The sequence below is a fragment of the Taudactylus pleione genome, unplaced genomic scaffold (genome assembly GCF_031769625.1).
Source record: "Taudactylus pleione unplaced genomic scaffold, aTauple2 ptg000078l, whole genome shotgun sequence".
In the NCBI taxonomy this organism is placed as follows: domain Eukaryota; kingdom Metazoa; phylum Chordata; class Amphibia; order Anura; family Myobatrachidae; genus Taudactylus; species Taudactylus pleione.
This window is the reverse complement of record NW_028284480.1, coordinates 3201641-3207711: the sequence shown is the minus strand read 5'-3', so window position 1 is coordinate 3207711 and position 6071 is coordinate 3201641.

Below are 6071 nucleotides of genomic sequence, written 5' to 3'. Positions count from 1 at the left end.
GTCTGGGGAAGAAGGGGGAGATGTGACAGGCTGGGGAAGAGGGGTGAGTGACTGACACAGGGTCTGGGGAAGAGGGATGTGTGACAGAGGGGCTGGGAAAGAGGGGTGTGTGACCAAGGGGCTTGAGAAGAAGGAAGAGAAGTGATGGGCTTGGGAAGAGGGGTGTGTGACACAGGGTCTGGGGAAGAGGGGTAGATGTGACAGACATGGGGGCTGGGGAAGAGGGGTGTGTGACGGACTGGGGAAGAGTGGTGTGTGACTGACATAGGGGCTGGGAAAAAGGGGTGAGTGACACAGGGTCTGGGGAAGAAGGGGGAGATGTGATGGGCTGGGGAAGAGGGGCATGTGACACAGGGTCTGGGGAAGAAGGGGGAGATGTGACGGGCTGGGGAAGAGAGGTGTGTGACTGACACAGGGGCTGGGGAAGAGGGATGTGTGACACAGGGACTGGGGAAGAAGGGGGAGATATGATGGGCTGGGGAAGAGGGTGTGTGACACAGGGTCTGGGGAAGAAGGGGGAGATGTGACGGGCTGGGAAAGAGGGGTGTGTGACTGACACAGGAGCTTTGTAAGATGGGTGTGTGACACAGGGGCTGGGGAAGAGGGGGAAATGTAACAGACATGGGGGGTGGGGTGTGTGTCAGACTGGGGAAGAGGGTTAGTGACACAGGGGCTGGAGAAAAGAGGGAGATGAGACAGGGGCTGGGGAAGAGGGGTGTGTGACACAGGGTCTGGAGAAGAGGGGGAGATGTGACAGACATGGGGCCTGGGGAAGAGGGGTGTATGACACAGGGTCAGGAGAAAAGGGGGAGATGTGACAGGGGCTGGGGAAAAGGGGTGTGTGACACAGGGGCTGGGAAAGAGGGGTGAATGACACAGGGTCTGGGGAAGAAGGGGAGATGTGAAGGGCTGGGGAAGAGGGGTGTGTGACGGACTGGTGAAAAGGGGGGTGTGACACAGGGGCTGGAGAAAATGAGGAGATGTGACAGGCGCTGGGGAAAAGGGGTGTGTGACACAGGGGCTGGGAAAGAGGGTTGAATGACACAGGGTCTGGGGAAGAAGGGGGAGATGTGATGGGCTGGGGAAGAGGGGTGTGTGACTGACACAGGGTCTGGGGAAGAGGAATGTGTGACATAGGGGCTGGGAAAGAGCTGTGTGTGACACAGGTCTGGGGAAGAAGGGGGAGATGTGACAGGCTGGGGAAGAGGGGTGTGTGACTGACACAGGGGCTGGCTAAGATGGGTGTGTGACACAGGGGCTGGGGAATAGGGGGAAATGTAAAAGACTTGGGGGCTGGGGAAGAGGGGTGAGTGACACAGGGGCTGGAGAAAAGGGGGAGATGTGACAGGGGCTGGGGAAGAGAGGTGTGTGACACAGGGTCTGGGGAAGAAGGGTGTGTGACTGACACAGGGGCTGGGAAAAAGGGGTGAGTGGCACAGGGTCTGGGGAAGAAGGGGGAGATGTGACAGACATGGGAGCTGGGGAAGAGGGGTGTGTGACGGACTGGGGAAGAGGGGTGTGTGACACAGGGACTGGAGAAAAGGGGGAGATGTGACAGGGGCTGGGGAAAAGGGGTGTATGACACAGGGGCTGGGAAATAGGGGTGAGTGACACAGGGTCTGAGGAAGAAGGGGGAGATGTGACAGACATTGGAGTTGGGGAAGAGGGGTGTGTGATGGACTGGGGAAGAGGGGTGTGTGACACAGGGGCTGGAGAAAAGGGCGAGATGTGACAGGGGCTGGGGAAAAGGGGTGTGTGACACAGGGGCTGGGAAAGAGGGGTGAGTGACACAGGGTCTGTGGAAGAAGTGGGAGACGTGACGGGCTGGGGAAGAGGGGTGTGTGACTGACACAGGGTCTGGGGAAGAGGGATGTGTGACACAGTGGCTGGGAAATAGGGGTGTATGACAAAGGGGCTGGAGAAGAAGCGGGAGATGTGATGGGCTGGGGAAGAGGGGTGTATGACACGGGCTGGGAAAGAGCAGTGTGTGACACAGGATCTGGGGAAGAGGGGGAGATGTGACAGACATGGGGGCTGGGGAAGAGTGGTGTGTGACGGACTGGGGAAAAGGGGTGTGTGACACAGGGGCTGGGAAAGAGGGTTGAATGACACAGGGTCTGGGGAAGAAGGGGGAGATGTGATGGGCTGGGGAAGAGGGGTGTGTGACTGACACAGGGTCTGGGGAAGAGGAATGTGTGACATAGGGGCTGGGAAAGAGCTGTGTGTGACACAGGGTCTGGGGAAGAAGGGGGAGATGTGACAGGCTGGGGAAGAGGGGTGTGTGACTGACACAGGGGCTGGCTAAGATGGGTGTGTGACACAGGGGCTGGGGAAAAGGGGGAAATGTAAAAGACTTGGGGGCTGGGGAAGAGGGGTGAGTGACACAGGGGCTGGAGAAAAGGGGGAGATGTGACAGGGGCTGGGGAAGAGAGGTGTGTGACACAGGGTCTGGGGAAGAAGGGTGTGTGACTGACACAGGGGCTGGGAAAAAGGGTTGAATGACACAGGGTCTGGGGAAGAAGGGGGAGATGTGATGGGCTGGGGAAGAGGGGTGTGTGACTGACACAGGGTCTGGGGAAGAGGAATGTGTGACATAGGGGCTGGGAAAGAGCTGTGTGTGACACAGGTCTGGGGAAGAAGGGGGAGATGTGACAGGCTGGGGAAGAGGGGTGTGTGACTGACACAGGGGCTGGCTAAGATGGGTGTGTGACACAGGGGCTGGGGAATAGGGGGAAATGTAAAAGACTTGGGGGCTGGGGAAGAGGGGTGAGTGACACAGGGGCTGGAGAAAAGGGGGAGATGTGACAGGGGCTGGGGAAGAGAGGTGTGTGACACAGGGTCTGGGGAAGAAGGGTGTGTGACTGACACAGGGGCTGGGAAAAAGGGGTGAGTGGCACAGGGTCTGGGGAAGAAGGGGGAGATGTGACAGACATGGGAGCTGGGGAAGAGGGGTGTGTGACGGACTGGGGAAGAGGGGTGTGTGACACAGGGACTGGAGAAAAGGGGGAGATGTGACAGGGGCTGGGGAAAAGGGGTGTATGACACAGGGGCTGGGAAATAGGGGTGAGTGACACAGGGTCTGAGGAAGAAGGGGGAGATGTGACAGACATTGGAGTTGGGGAAGAGGGGTGTGTGATGGACTGGGGAAGAGGGGTGTGTGACACAGGGGCTGGAGAAAAGGGCGAGATGTGACAGGGGCTGGGGAAAAGGGGTGTGTGACACAGGGGCTGGGAAAGAGGGGTGAGTGACACAGGGTCTGTGGAAGAAGTGGGAGACGTGACGGGCTGGGGAAGAGGGGTGTGTGACTGACACAGGGTCTGGGGAAGAGGGATGTGTGACACAGTGGCTGGGAAATAGGGGTGTATGACAAAGGGGCTGGAGAAGAAGCGGGAGATGTGATGGGCTGGGGAAGAGGGGTGTATGACACGGGCTGGGAAAGAGCAGTGTGTGACACAGGATCTGGGGAAGAGGGGGAGATGTGACAGACATGGGGGCTGGGGAAGAGTGGTGTGTGACGGACTGGGGAAAAGGGGTGTGTGACACAGGGGCTGGGAAAGAGGGTTGAATGACACAGGGTCTGGGGAAGAAGGGGGAGATGTGATGGGCTGGGGAAGAGGGGTGTGTGACTGACACAGGGTCTGGGGAAGAGGAATGTGTGACATAGGGGCTGGGAAAGAGCTGTGTGTGACACAGGGTCTGGGGAAGAAGGGGGAGATGTGACAGGCTGGGGAAGAGGGGTGTGTGACTGACACAGGGGCTGGCTAAGATGGGTGTGTGACACAGGGGCTGGGGAAAAGGGGGAAATGTAAAAGACTTGGGGGCTGGGGAAGAGGGGTGAGTGACACAGGGGCTGGAGAAAAGGGGGAGATGTGACAGGGGCTGGGGAAGAGAGGTGTGTGACACAGGGTCTGGGGAAGAAGGGTGTGTGACTGACACAGGGGCTGGGAAAAAGGGGTGAGTGGCACAGGGTCTGGGGAAGAAGGGGGAGATGTGACAGACATGGGAGCTGGGGAAGAGGGGTGTGTGACGGACTGGGGAAGAGAGGTGTGTGACACAGGGACTGGAGAAAAGGGGGAGATGTGACAGGGGCTGGGGAAAAGGGGTGTATGACATAGGGGCTGGGAAATAGGGGTGAGTGACACAGGGTCTGAGGAAGAAGGGGGAGATGTGACAGACATTGGAGCTGGGGAAGAGGGGTGTGTGACACAGGGGCTGGAGAAAAGGGCGAGATGTGACAGGGGCTGGGGAAAAGGGGTGTGTGACACAGGGGCTGGGAAAGAGGGGTGAGTGACACAGGGTCTGTGGAAGAAGTGGGAGACGTGACGGGCTGGGGAATAGGGGTGTGTGACTGACACAGGGTCTGGGGAAGATGGATGTGTGACACAGTGGCTGGGAAATAGGGGTGTATGACAAAGGGGCTGGAGAAGAAGGGGGAGATGTGATGGGCTGAGGAAGAGGAGTTTTTGACACGGGCTGGGAAAGAGCGGTGTGTGACACAGGATCTGGGGAAGAGGGGGAGATGTGACAGACATGGGGGCTGGGGAAGAGGGGTGTGTGACGGACTGGGGAAGAGGGGTGTGTGACACAGGGGCTGGAGAAAAGGGGGAGATGTGACAGGGGCTGGGGAAGAGGGGTGTGTGACTGACACAGAGTCTGGGGAAGAGGGGGAGATGTGACAGACATGGGAGCTGGGGAAGAGGGGTGTGTGACGGACTGGGGAAGAGGGGTGTGTGACACAGGGGCTGGAGAAAAGGGGGAGATGTGACAGGGTCTCTGGAAAAGGGGTGTGTGACAGTGGCTGGGAAAGAGGGGCGAGTGACACAGGGTCTGGGGATGAAGGGGGAGATGTGACGGCCTGGGGAAGAGGGTTGTGTGACTGACACAGGGTCTGGGGAAGAGGGATGTGTGACACAGGGGCTGGGAAAGAGGGGTGTATCACAAAAGGGCTGGAGAAGAGGGGGAAATGTGATGGGCTGGGGAAGAGGGGTGTGTGACTGAGACAGGAGCCGGGGAAGATGGGTGTGTGACACAAGGTCTGGGGAAGAATGGGAGATGTGACAGACATGGCGGCTGGGAAGATGGGTGTGTGACATACTGGGGAATAGGAGTGTGTGACACAGGGTCTGGGGAAAAAAGGGGGAGATGTGACAGGGACTGGGAAAAGGGGTGTGTGATACAGGGCTGGGAAAGAGGGGTGAGTGACACAGGGTCTGGGGAAAAAGGGGGAGATGTGACAGGCTGGGGAAGAGGGGTGTGTGACTGACACAGGGGCTGGGGAAGAGGGGTGTTTGACACAGGGACTGGAGAAGAGGGGGAGATGCGACTGGCTGGGGAAGAGGGTGTGTGACTGAGACGTGCTGGGGAAGATAGGTGTGTGACACAGGGGCTGTAGAAAAGTTGTAGATGTGACAGGGGCTGGGGAAGAGGGGTGTGTGACTTACACGGGCTAGGGACAATTCCTCTGTAGATGGCGTTGCTTAATAGAAGCCTATGGGCTCCAATAGGATCCTTTCTTAAGTCTCCCGTGGCTCTTGAAGAGCTGTCCTTTGTGGGTTTTACATACAGTAGTGTACTTATTATACATATTTTCTACATATAGATACCTTATAGAAGGAATAGAGACAAATAGATCATACATTACCCAAAGGCATTACTATATTTTGTTCCTCTCAACTTTTCATACATATCATGTGTGTCTCAATCGCTACTCGATGCTTGCACAGTGTAACTTAGATGCATTCGCAGAAGAAAAAAATGCTCCACTGCACTCGACATCAGCAATGTGCCCAACTCAGAATCCGGTACTATGGTTTAATGAGCGTCTTGGTTTTAATATCCCACAGCCTGTAGCCTTTGCTTTCACTGTAGTATCCCAACTTTATGCATGGAATTGTGGGCCTGATTTAAAGTACAGTATGCCGATGTTTTCGAAGTTGAGCTATTATAAGCTATCTGTGCATGTATCTGAGTCGCACTGTGCATGCATCAAAGCACATTATTATAATCGCTTGTATTTAGTGTGTGAATGATAGACAGGGAGTGTTTGGGGGTGGTAACGGGGAGTCTCAGTA